The sequence below is a fragment of the Panthera tigris genome, chromosome A1 (genome assembly GCF_018350195.1).
Source record: "Panthera tigris isolate Pti1 chromosome A1, P.tigris_Pti1_mat1.1, whole genome shotgun sequence".
Lineage (NCBI taxonomy): Eukaryota > Metazoa > Chordata > Mammalia > Carnivora > Felidae > Panthera > Panthera tigris.
In genome coordinates, this window is record NC_056660.1 from 64933 (window position 1) to 77900 (window position 12968).

Sequence of the window (12968 nt, forward strand, 5' to 3'; positions counted from 1 at the left end):
ATCAATTAGGGGCAGGAGCTCTATGTGGTCACCCATTCCCATGATATCTAGCCTGCTAAGTATGGAAGGCTCAGAGACAGGAGGGATACCTGTCTTCTGGGACATCAGACTCTGCACATGGACAGAATGGGAGTATGTGGCCTACCCCAGGGTGCCACCTGAGTCAGTGACAATTCCATGGTTCCTATATGTGAATAAAACTGTATTTAGAAACACAGCAATGGGTTGGCAATTGCTAGGAGGAGGAAGACCAAAGCTTGACATTCCAAATGGGAAAAGGATCAATCTGGAAAGCAGATGTCTCACTTCATTTCCTTTCAGCCCATAAAGTAGGTCAGCTCTCTCTAGCAACCTCTGGTCCAGCATAGAAACATTCTCCACTGGACCTCTTTCAATGACAGGCCTCTAGATGTCCATATACTCCTTCAGGAAGGAAATATATATCTTCATTTCTTTTTACCCCATGCAGAATCCTGGCTCCCTCCCCAGACCTCTGAATTAGACTACATACAAACATTCTCCTTTGGGTAACTTCAAATGCCCTAGGCCTCTGTATGTCCACATAGTTCTGAAACCAAATTGAGAAAGTCCCAATGCCAAATCCATATCACAGTCACAAGGATACCACCAGACTCCCAAGTTGGAAGCATAAAATATGACTCTGAGACACTATCTCTGTTTGGATTCCATGCAGAACGTTGTTTCCCGAGAAAAGACAATGGTGTATAAAGGGAAACCACAGATGGCCAGAGTTCTTCCCTAGAAATGTTAATGGGGGAATGTTGAAAATGAAGTACCCAGCACAATATCCTAGCAGTATGACTGTATTACCAATACTAAAAGCCTGAGAGTTTAAGCAAAGCGAGCCCTCTACAAGGTACACCTGGGATCCCTGTCAGCAATTGTCCTGAATTCTTCTTGCAGCAGGAGCCTGAAATCCCTGGCTTTGTCTCTTTTTCCCACTTTTGCCATCAGTGGATGGAAACAGCAGTGGTGGAGCTGTAGTTGCTGGGTGCTCCTGCCTGTTGCTCAGGCATCTGGAACCAGAACCTGGAACTGTCTTCCTGGAAAGGGCTTTTCTTGCACTCACCAGCTTCTGGAGCATACTGCCCATGTGTGAACTGTCTGCTAGTGAAAATTAGGGCATCTCAAGCAGCCAGGGGAATGAAGCAAACTGGTTCTCCTTCACCTTCCATAGCACAACTGGCTAAGCACCACGTGCTCAGGGACTAACAGACCATCTTCTCTTTGGATATTTGTCACTGGTCACTCTCACTGAACACAGGACCAACGTAGAAACTCCCTGCCTCTTCCTGGGTGCTGGCTGAGTGTGTGAGAGCCCCATAGCTCCTAAGTGTGAGCAAAGACCTAGTTAGAAAAAACAGTGATGGGAAGGGAGGGCCCCCAGGAGGGCCAATATTCTACATTTTCAATGGGAATGGAATCAAACTGGAAAGAAGATGTCTAATTTAATTTCCACTCACCCCAGAAAAGAGACCAGCTCCCTTCCGAAACCTCTGGCTCACCCTACCCACAAACCTACACAAGGCACCTTCATATGGCCTAAGCCTCTGGATGTCCAAATTGTTCTGAAACAGAATTCAAAGGGACTGTTGTGCAACATTTACCCCACAGTTACAAGGACATCGCCAGACTCCCCACTTCCAAGCAGGGGATATTCCTCACAGAGCCCAACTCTGAATGGACCCTAGGGATAACTTCCCCTGTAAATTTAGCAAAGTGGTGACAATGGATACATGGAAGACCAGCGTTCTTTATGAGAGATGAGAATTGGACAATGGTGAGGATGAAGGGATTCTCCTAGCAAGCTGGCTGTTTCAGACATTGCATGAAAGATGGATGCTTACTGTGCAATGTAGCTTCAGATAGTTAAGGACAAAGCTCTTTCCTAAGGTTTAAACAGAGTGGTTAAGAATACTTTTTACTACATTCATCTAAAATGCTCGTTGACAGCTGCTTTAAGCACACTGTAGTTCAAGGCAGTTAAGACAAGGCATTTCTTGGGAACATGGGTGGCTCAGTCGGTTAAGCATCTGACTCTTGATCTTCTTTAAGGTCATGATCTCACAATTCAAGCATTCGATCCCCACATCAGGCTCTGTGTTGATGGCCTTGGGATCTGTGCTGACGGAGTGGAGCCTGCTTGGGATTCTGTCTCTTTCTCTCGGCCCCTGCCCCCATGGGTGCATGCTCTCCTCTCTCTCTCTCTCTCTCTCTCTCTCTCTCTTCTCTCTCTCTCTCTCAGTAAGTAAACTTAAAAAAAGACAAGGCATTTCTATAATATTTATGGAGTACACATAAGGAGCACCTTTTTACAAAGACTTATTTTTTACTTTTTTATGTTTATTTTTGAGAGAGAGAGGGAGAGACAGAGGGCACATGCAAGTGTGGGAAGGTGTGAAGGGTAAAGACAGAGGGAGAGAGAATACCAAGCAAGCTCCACACTATCAGTGCAGGGTCTGATGTGGGACTTGATCCCAGCAACTGATAACAACCTGAGCTGATATCAAGAGTCAGGCACTCAACTGACTAAGCTACCCAGGCACCCCAGGTGCACGTTTTACTAAATGGTGAGAGGTTCATGCAAGTGACAAGAAAAACAGTATAGTTTTAGGCACTTCAGTGCATGGCCATTGTTTATTGCTAATATATAGTGTTTCAACAAAGTTTCCTATGAGATCAGTGTAAAGGCTAATAAAGAATGTTTGAAGTACAGTGTAGTTTTAGGCACTTGGATAGAAGGCCCTTCCCTATTGTTGATCTAATGAAGTTTAAGAACATTTTATTCAGAAGACATTTGGAACCCTCACTGAGAACACAGGGATTTCAGGTAGTTAAACACATGGGCAATCCCTAGTGCTTACCAGGATTTAACCACACTTCTTACTGGATAAATACAAGAAACTAACTAAAAAATGCTTTAAGCATTAATTGAGCATTTGTCCTCAATTAAACATAAAAACATTCCCTAAGGCTAAAAACACAGGGTTTAAACAAAAGTTTATACTAGATGTCCATTATGAGTGACACAAAAGATGCATTAACCACCATGTAGATTTAGATACTTCAGAGCTAGGGCATTTCCAGTGCTTCTACACCAGAATCGGAATAGTTATGACTGTGTATCCAAAATCTTTTTGAACTAGGCTTGACACAAAACACAATTAGGCAGAGAAGCACATGGTCATTCCCTTTGCTAACAGAATGTTTGAACAAAAGCTCCTTTTGTAAAAGGCAGTTAAGAACACAGTCATTTTCTGCTGCTAATAGTGTTTCAACAAGAGATCCTATGCTGTGTATGTGATGGCTACATGAATGATACTATAAGCACAATGGAGTTTCAGACACTTAGGCCCAAACCCCGTCCCTAGAGTTTACAGAGGGGTTAAAAACACTCCTTGCTACATTCATCTGAAACACTAATTGACATCTGCTTTAAGCACAGTGCAGTTTTAGGCTCTTATGATCACGGCCATTGGAACAATGTCTAGACAGTCTCTCAAGACACTTTAAACACAGTGTAGTTTTAGGCCATGAAGCATAAAGCCCTTCCATTCTATGTATACAAAGAAGTTTAGCAAGACTTGCTACTGCATGAACTTACAAGTGAATGGAATCCTCAGTGAGCACACAGCTTTTTCAGGCAGGTAACCACATAGGCATTTCCTGTGTCTTATACAGAATTATTTAAGCCCCCTCCTTATGGGAAAAATCTAAGAAACTAACTCAAAGATGCTTCTGGTAGAGTTTTTTCCAGCAGTTAAGCACATGGCCTTTCTGTATTGTGAACACATACTTTTTGGCACAAAAACAGGCACGGAGACTTGGAGAAAGTGAGAAGACAGAGAAAGTTATCCCAAATGAAAGAACAAGCAGAGATCTAAGTGAAACAGATATAAATAACCCCCAAAGGGGAAAGAGAGAGAGAGGAAAACCAAAAAAAGGCTCTAAATTATAGAGAACAAACTACTGGTTACTGGAGTGGACAGGATGGAGGGACAGGTTAAGTAGTAAGCTTGTCATGATGAGCACTGAGTGGTGCTCCTGGAATTGTTGAGTCAATCTACTATATGCTTGAAACTAAGATCACATTGTATTTTAACTAAGGGAATTCAAGTAATAATAAGAAAATGAAAAAAAAAAAAAAAACCTTTAAGGGGGGGAATGAAAGCCACTTGAAGCACAGTGTGGTCTTAGGCAGTGAAGCACGTGGCCATTCCTATTGCTCATATACACTGTTGCAACAGATGTTCCAATGAGATGTCTGTGAAAAGGTACATGTAAGACACTTTCAGCAGTGAGTAGCTTTAGGCAATTAAGCAGTAGGCCCTTCCCTAGTTTGTATACACAGGAGTTAGGAGCACTTCCTCCAACACTGACCAAAAACGTTAACTGAATTTAAGTACACTGCAGATTCAGGGAGTCAAGGCCGTGTCCATCCTCTAGTGCCTTACTATAAGCACATCTTTTCTGTGTAAAAGGCCTATGCAAGGCACTTGAAACACAACCTCTACCTTTAGGAAGATACATGCAGATCCATTACCCTCTCGCAAATATGGAGTATTTAAACAAATGGTCCTATTCCATGTACATGAAATTCTACATGAAAGCCCTTTGAAGAACACTGTACTTTTAAGCAGTGAAGCACTTGGCCAGTTCTGTTGCAGGGAGTATGGCCGAAGTCGCAAAAGATGAGTCCGCAAAGTGCAGTTAAGTGAAGGTCCTCATAATGGAGTCGGAATGAGGCCCCGACTCCAGAATGAAGCTTCTTTTTATTAGGATAATTGCTAAAGATTATGTGCATAAAGTCAGCTAAGCAAGTGTGTTAATCAGCCTTTAAAGATTGAATTTCGAGTTAAATGGTTTCTATAACACTAGGAAGGGTCAGGTGTGAAGGAGGATCCGGCCTTGGACAATGTTAATGGCTCTGGGCGTTCCTTATGAGCCTCTGCCGCGTTCAGCTGTGTAAACATGTCCTAAGGCCTTGCACCTTCTCCAGCCCTTCCCTTTGGAAGTTTTTTCCTTTGATGCTTCTCTCCTGCATCTCCCATACATTTCCTATTCCTCATATAGAATGTTTTGATAAGTTTATTCGCATATATTGAAAGTCATCAGCCAGTCTTGAAACAGGGTAGTTTTAAGCCATTAAGTTTAAGTGCTTCTATAAAGAGATTTAAGAACACTTGTCACTTCATGTATTTTAAAAATATTTGGAGATTTCACCAAGTGCATGGCTGTTTCAGGCAGTTAAGCACCTATACACACCCTAGTGATCATTTAGAAGGATTTAAGCACATTCTCTTATTGGATGACTCTAAGAGACTAATGCAAAGATGCCTTAGCCACAATGGTGTTGTGGCAATTAAGTGCATGGCCATTCCCTTATGATAATAAACAGATTTTAGAGAAAATACCCAACTAGATGCACGTTGAAAGCCAAATGAAAGATGTATTAAGCACAGCATAGTTAGGCGGTCAAAAAGAAGTCTCTTCCATAGCATTTATCCAAACAGGTGGAAGAACACTTGTAATTATATGTATTAAAAGGAATTTGAAATACTCACTTAGAACACAACTATCAGGCAGCTCATCACATGGACATTCCCTAGTGCTTGAACAGATGGGTGTAAGCACACTTCTTCCTGCCTTTGAGAAGGTAATTCACAAATGCTTTAAGAAAAGTGTTTTTCTGTGAGTTAAGAACATGGACGTTGCCTTGTGCAAATATAGAGGGTTTGAACAAAAGTTCCTACTGGATCTACACTGAAAGCTGCATGAATAATGCCACTGTACTTTTAGGCACCTAACACTAGGCCATTTCCTGGTGCTTCTACACAAGTGTTTAAGAATACTTCTGACTACACATCCCCAAGAAGCTTTCTAAAACCCTCTTGCAGCAAAGGGTACTTTTCAGCAGTAAAGCACAAGTATCTACACAGAGAGGCGGTGGGGAAAGTGTTACTCCATATGTCTATGAGGGACAAGACTGTCACTTGAAGCACAGTAATGCTTTGGGCACTTAAGTATGGGGCCTTTCCCTATGGCTAGTAGAGAATGTTTTTTAAGGTTTTTATTTAAATGCCAGTTGTGATGTATGTATGGTGTTTGGTGTCTGTGTGTGGTGTATGTTTGGTGTGTGTGGGTATCTCTGTGGTGACTGAGTGTGCGATATACCTTTACTATGTGTGTATATGGTAAGTGTGTGGTGTTGTGAAAGTGCGCTGTGAGTATGGTATATGTGTGGAGTTGTGGGTTGACTGTTTTGTGTGTGTGTGTGGCATGTGTGGTATATATTTGGCATATGCGTGGTGTGTGTGTGTGACATATTCCTTTGGTTTCACCTGTGTGTTTGTGGAAGTGTTATATGTGAGGCGTCTGCCAAGTATCTGTTTTGTGTGTGTGTTGGTGGTATTTTTGTGGCATGCTCTGTGCGTGTGTGTTGTATGTGTGGTCTGTGTCTTTGGGGTGTGTGCTGCATGTGTGGTGTGAGTGTGAGAGATGAATGTGTTTGTTGTGTGTGGTGTATATTTGGTATGTGTGTTTGGTATTTTTGTGATGGCTGTGGTGTTTATGTGGTGTGTGGGTGGGGAGCGTGTGTGATGTATGTGCATTATATGTGTCGTTAGTGCTTATGTTTGTGTGAGGGTGGTGTGTGTGCTGAGTTCATTATGTGCCGTATGGCTTGTGGTGTGTGTGTGTGTGTGTGCATGTGTTTGTGTGGGTGTGTGATATAGGCATGGTGCGTGTATTATGTGCGTGTCATGTGAGTGTGGCTTGACTGTGGTATGTGTGGTATTTGTGAGATATGTATGTGGCTTCCTTGTCATGTATGTGTAGCGTCCGCATGGCAAATGTGTGTCACGTATGTGTGTATTGTGTGTGTGGAATATGCGTGTTGTGCGTATGGCGTGTGAGACATGAGTGGTCTTTGTGGTGTATATGAAGTGTGCGCGTGCTATTTGTGTGTGCCCAGTATATTTTTGGTTAAAAGCTGGTCTATGATTTGTGTGTGGTATACACTTGGATATAGTGTATGTGTGAGGTTTTTTGTGTCTTTTATGTGTTGTATGTGTTAGCAGTGCAGTGTGTGTGGTGAGTGTGTGGTGCATGTGCTAATATTTGCCTGGTGTATGTGTGGTGTCAGGTGGCTGATGTGTGGCGTTCGTGTGGTTATGTATAGTTTTTGGTGGCAAACATGTGTGGGAGTTTGTGTGGAATATGTGTTCTGCGTGTGTTGAGTGGTTTGTATGTCATGTGTGTGGTTTATGTGCGGTGTGCGTATGTGGTATATGTGGTACGTGTAGTATCTGTGTGGTGAGGATCGGTGCATGTGAGGTATGTGTGTGTGGTCGATGTGTCACACGTACGTGTGGAAATCGTGGTGCATGTGGTATGTGTGGTGTAAGGGCTGCACGTCTTTTGTGTGTGTGGTGTCTCTGAAATATGCGTCTTGAATGTGTAATGTACGTGTGGTATGTGGTGAAAGGGTGTTGTATGTGGTGTGTGTGTGGTGTATGCTTGGCTTGGGGGTCCATGGCGTGTGTGCGTGGTGTGTGTTGTATGTGTGTTATGTATGCAGTGTGAGTGTCGCATGTGTTCACGTGTTGCATGTGGGCATGTTGTTGATGTGTGTTGTGTGAGCAGGGTGTGTGGAGTCTGTGTGTGCTGCATGTGCAGTGTTACCTGGTGTGTGGGTTCAGGTTGTGTGTGTGACACATATGTGGTGTGTGCATCCTAATAGTTCTACGTGTGCGTGTAGTGCGTGTGTATGATACATGTGTTGTGCATGAATAGTGTAGCTATGTTGTGTTTGGGGCATGTATCCTCTTGTGAGTTTTGCGTATGTGTGGTGTGAGTGGTGTTTGTGTGGTGTATGTTTGTGTGTGGAATATGTGTAGTGTGTCTGTGGTGACTGTGTGAGTGCTGTGTTTTGTGGCAGTCTTTGTGTAATATGTACATTGCCTGTGTGTGGTGTATGTGTAGGTTGTGTGTGGGGTAAATGTGTGGTCCGTGTGCAGAGTGTGTAATATATATCTCGTGTGTGTGTTATCTGTGTGGTGTACATTTGGCCTGTGTGTGTTCTGTGTCGTGTGTGTACATTGAGTGTGGCATATGCATGATAATAGTGGTTGTCTCCATGGTATGTATTTGATTTGTGTTTCGTGGGGTTGTTTCTGGTATTTCTGGTTTGTGTTGTGTGTATGGTATGTACAGCCTGTGGTCTGTATGCTGTAGATGTTGTGTCTCTGATGTGTGTGTGAGTGGTGTGTTTATGGTGTTTTTGTCAAGTGTGGGTTGTGTTGGGTGCATAGTTATTTTATATGTTGGGGGTTGTGTAGTGCATGTGTCATGTATGTGCTTGGAGTGTGTGTGTGTATGTGTGTGTGGAGTCTATGTGTGGTCTGTGAAGGGTATATGGGTGGTGTATGGGGTATATGGGTGGTGTGGCAGTGCTGTATGAGTTGTGTGTTGATTTGCATGTGGAAGATTGTGTGTGTGTGTGTGTGTGTGTGTGTGTGTGAATGTTATAAGTACCTGGTTATTGTGTGGGGAATGTGGGGTGTGTTTGTGGTACCTCTGGATAGTGTGTGTTGTACTTGAAGTGTGTTTGTGTGTGTATTTGTGGCATATGTGTATTGTATGTGTGGTGAAGGTGTGATATGTGCTGCGTGTGTGGTATATGTGTGGCTTGTTGTAGTATAGATGTAGTCTGTATATTTGGCATATTTGTGATGCATGTTGTGTGAAGGCAGACTATGTGGTGCGTGTGCAGGATACACATGATGTAACAGTTCCTTTTGTGTTGTAAGTATGCAGAATGTGTGTGTGAAATATAGGTGTGGTGTATATGTGATGTGTGTGCTGTGTTGCGGTATATGTATGGCATGTGCAGTGTGTGGTATGGATTTGTTAAGTTTATTTGGTGTGTTTTACTTGTGGAGTGAGTGTTCTGTATGTGTGGTTATTGTGTGATGTATGTGTGGTATATCTATGTGATATCTCATTTGGTAAATGTGTGGCGTGTCGGTGTATGGTTATATGTGTGGTGTGTGTGGCATCTGTTTAAAGTGGCTGTGATTTAAGTGTTTTTCTGTGTTTTATATGTATGATATGTGTGGCATATGTGTGGTGTGTGTGTGCTAATGGTATTCGTGTGGTGCGTGTGGAGTGTGCATGGTGTATCAGTGCTATATAGAAGGTTTATGTGTGTTCATGTGTGCTGTATGTATGGGATGTGAGTTGTGATGGTGGTGTATCTCTGGCGTGTTTATTCTCCATATGTAGTGTGTGTTTATTTGGTGTTTGTGTGACATGCGTGCTGTGTGTGGTATTTGTGTGGTGTTTGTGTTGTGTATGTGTGCCATGCATATGTGGTGTGTGTGTGTGTTACGTATGGTGTGTGGATATGTGTGGTGTTGATGTTTGTTTTGCAGATTTGCTGGTGTGCATTTGTGTGTGTATTTGTTGTTTGTGAGTTATATATCATGTGAATGTTTGGCATATATGTGGTACATGTGTTATATATGTGCTATTTGCAATATTTGTGGTGTATATGTGTCCTGATTGGTGAGTGTGTGCTATTTTGTGTAGTATATATGTGGTATATATTGGTGTGTTTCTAGTATATGTATGGTATGCCTGTGTGTTCAGTATGTGTGGTGTGTATTAGTAAGAGTGTGTGTACTATAGGTATGTGTATATGTGATGGAAGTTTGATATGCAGGGTATGTGTGCATGTGTGTGGTATATATGTGATGTATATGCGGTATGTGTCTGGTGTGGGTGTGGTGAACGTGTGTTTCTGTGTGACATGTATGAGCTGGGCAGTGCATGTGGTGTGTATGTGTGTGTGTGTGCATGTGTGTGTGTGAGTGTGGTAAGTAAGGAGTGTCTGTGGTGTGTGTGACGGGGGGGACTTGTGTGGTTATTTTGCTGTCTCTAAAGAATTTCTTCCAGTTTTCCTGAGGGCTCTGACTCTGAGTTTCATGGCCAGTGGATCCATGCCTAAATTCCAAATGGAGTAGCAAACTGATGCAACTGGCAAAATCTTTTTCTTCTTCTTTTCAGTTTTCATTTGAGGAAAACCAGCATTCACCTGATTGGCTATTTCTAGTCTATTTACAGATATGTGAGTTGAATCTGAACCTGCCCAGGGGGTGTTATGGGCTCCATGTTGAGGAGGGCCACACTTTCCCACACTGAAAAACTTGAAAATCATATCAATAATGGTCTATATCAGAGCCAAGTTACATTTGCTTTATACCAAACAAAACTGTGGAGAACTAAAAGCGCATTGTACAAAATGTATATGGTGTTCTTATATTTCACCTATTCTAGTATGCATGTGACTAGATCCATACTTTCTAGAAAATGCTTCCGTTAAATAATTTAGTGAGTCACTGTTAAATCTGCTATAGTAATAAATCGATGCCTCTTGGCTATTTTTGTCCAAATTAAGCCACCAAGGTAGCAACTACCTAGGACTCTTGTTCTGCAAAAGTACAATAAATATTAAACGTGTCAAAATAAGTAAAATAATAAAATTTAAAATAATAAAATAAAATAAAATAAAATAAAATAAAATAAAATAAAATGGCTTCCCTTGTATATCAGGCCTTTAGAGACTTTTTTTCTCAGCAGGGTCGACTAGCCTTTAAGTTTTTCTACCTGTTGCTGGCTCCAGCAGCGGCTTCTGAGCCTGGTGTACTATGACTCTCTGTATTCACTCTTCTTTCCAGGTTTCAAAGCAGCAATTTGCCCTGTGATTTCAGTTTTCTCATGGATCTGAGAAGAGTTGTTAAATTTTAGTTTATTCAGCTTTTTTTCTTGTGAAGACAGGAGTGATGACTTCCAAACTCCATTGTATCTATTTTAACATGTAATATGTTAATATTATATTAATTATATATTTTTATTTACATATAATATTAATATTTAACATGTAATATTTTAAAGTAATATGATAATAGAAATAATTTCTCCCCCCAAAATGTGTGAATGAATAAACTAGTGTAGTGGTCTACTCCTGAAGGCAGGACCTGCACATAACCTCCCTGGATTGACTAAGTGAACCAGAGAAAAGGAGGTGGAAAATTGAGGAAGGCATTTAGTGACTCATGTTTGTAGTTTTTGATGGGAATTGTGCACGTGCGTGGGGGGGGGGGGGTGCTGAGTGAGGGGTTATTTTAAAGTTTTAAGTAACTTTCATAAAGGGTAGGGGGAACACCGGCTTGCTCAGGTGAAAAAAAAACGGAACTCTAACCACTGGACCATTCGGCAAACAAAGCGGCCACAAGACCAGAGAAAGTTAAATTGTCAGAGACTTCTTCCAACTGGCTCTCTCCAGTCCATTCATGCACTTCATCCTGTGCTTCTCCAGAGACTCAGCTCCAACCCTTGCAGCCCAGCTTCTGGACTGTCTCTGGAGCAGAGGCTGCAAGTGTCTTGATTCCACCCAGCCCCTCCTTCCTCCTGGAGGGTGTCCTTACCCAGAGGTGTGTGGGAGGGGCCAGACAGTGGTCACCCTCCACTGAGATTGACAATAAATTTTGAATATTTTAAATATTATTTAATATTTAAATATAATAGTATTCACTTCTATAATGTATATGGTATCTTCTATAATTAATAAGTTGCTGATAGAGAAAACAGTTACTGATATGGTGAAAATTGACACTTCGTTAAAAATACAGAAAGCTGGGGCCCAGAGCTCCCTGGGCCTCAATTTCTCCAGGTTTAAATAGAGAGAAATGCCCAATTCTATCTGAGGTGTTCCACTGGGAGAAGAAACAAAATTCCAGCCAATTGAAGAAACAAAACAACACCTCTTTTCCCATACCGGGAGTCGAACCCGGGCCGCCTGGGTGAAAACCAGGTATCCTAACCGCTAGACCATATGGGAGTCGGCGCTAACCTGCTTCTCATCTCGTATACATCACTTCTGTCAATTTGTCATGTGCACTCCCACACAACAGCGGCGCACTACCGGGCTCGCTCCGCCCATGGAGATTCGCTCTGACTGCAGCTCCACCAGCCCCAGTTTCAAGACCCCTTTCTCAAGACTCGGCCCCCGGGTGGGAACATCCGGGCCTCCTCAGGGGCGGGAACTCCTGGTCCCGGAAATCTAAAGGACTAGGGCCAGGGCAGATTGCCGAGCGTTTAGGTCTTCACAGTCCGCGTTTGCAGGCACACCTGAAGCCCAACTCCAAACAATAAACGGTCATTTACTGACATCTAAAATAAAGGACCCCTTCTAGGACCGGAGTTCCACGTTGATATCTTTTCCGTGAAAAGCAAGAACGGATTGTGGTATCTTATTTTAGCTTCTTCGTTGGTAGCAGCCGTATTTTGTTCTGAAATTTCTCTACATTACTTTTGAGTGCTTCCAACAGGCTTTTCCCGGACAGCTTAAGCTCAAAGTGACAAAAACAAAAACAAAACAAACATTCTCCCCAATCCAATCACAAATCTGACCACTGCGATTAAAGTATATGTGAAAGGCTCAAGGATTATTAACTGACAGTAAGATCAATGAAACAATAGAAGTCCAAAATATGGTAGGGGTATACACTGGGATTAAGTGAAAGAATAAAAGGTGGCATCTCAAAGCGGTAGGGGTAGATTAATCAACATAATGTATATATGTATGTAGACCTATGGTAGAAAAGACAAATTGGTTGCAAGATTCACTCCGTACCTCAACTGAAAGTTTTTGAGGAAAACACTGGAGAATTCCTTTATCACATCAATTACAACCCCAAGTCCAGAAATCATAAAACAGCTGATTGATCAATTCAACTCTATTAAGAAAACTGACTAAAAAGAAAAATACAAGAGCTGGGTGATGGTTACTACAGCTTTCACCTTAGTTATTCATTAAGCTATTCAATTATTTTGTGCAGTTTAATGTGTTTTATTTTATAATAAAGGCTTTAAAAAAACACCAT

The 12968-nt window shown here is 42.0% G+C and overlaps 1 non-coding gene across 1 annotated transcript; it reads right to left on the reverse strand.

Annotated features, from left to right (window-relative positions):
- Nucleotides 1–11851: 11851 nt before the first annotated feature.
- TRNAE-UUC lies at nucleotides 11852–11923 on the reverse strand. Its single transcript has one exon. It is a non-coding gene; the product is annotated as a tRNA-Glu (tRNA).
- Between the last annotated feature and the right edge of the window lie 1045 nt (nucleotides 11924–12968).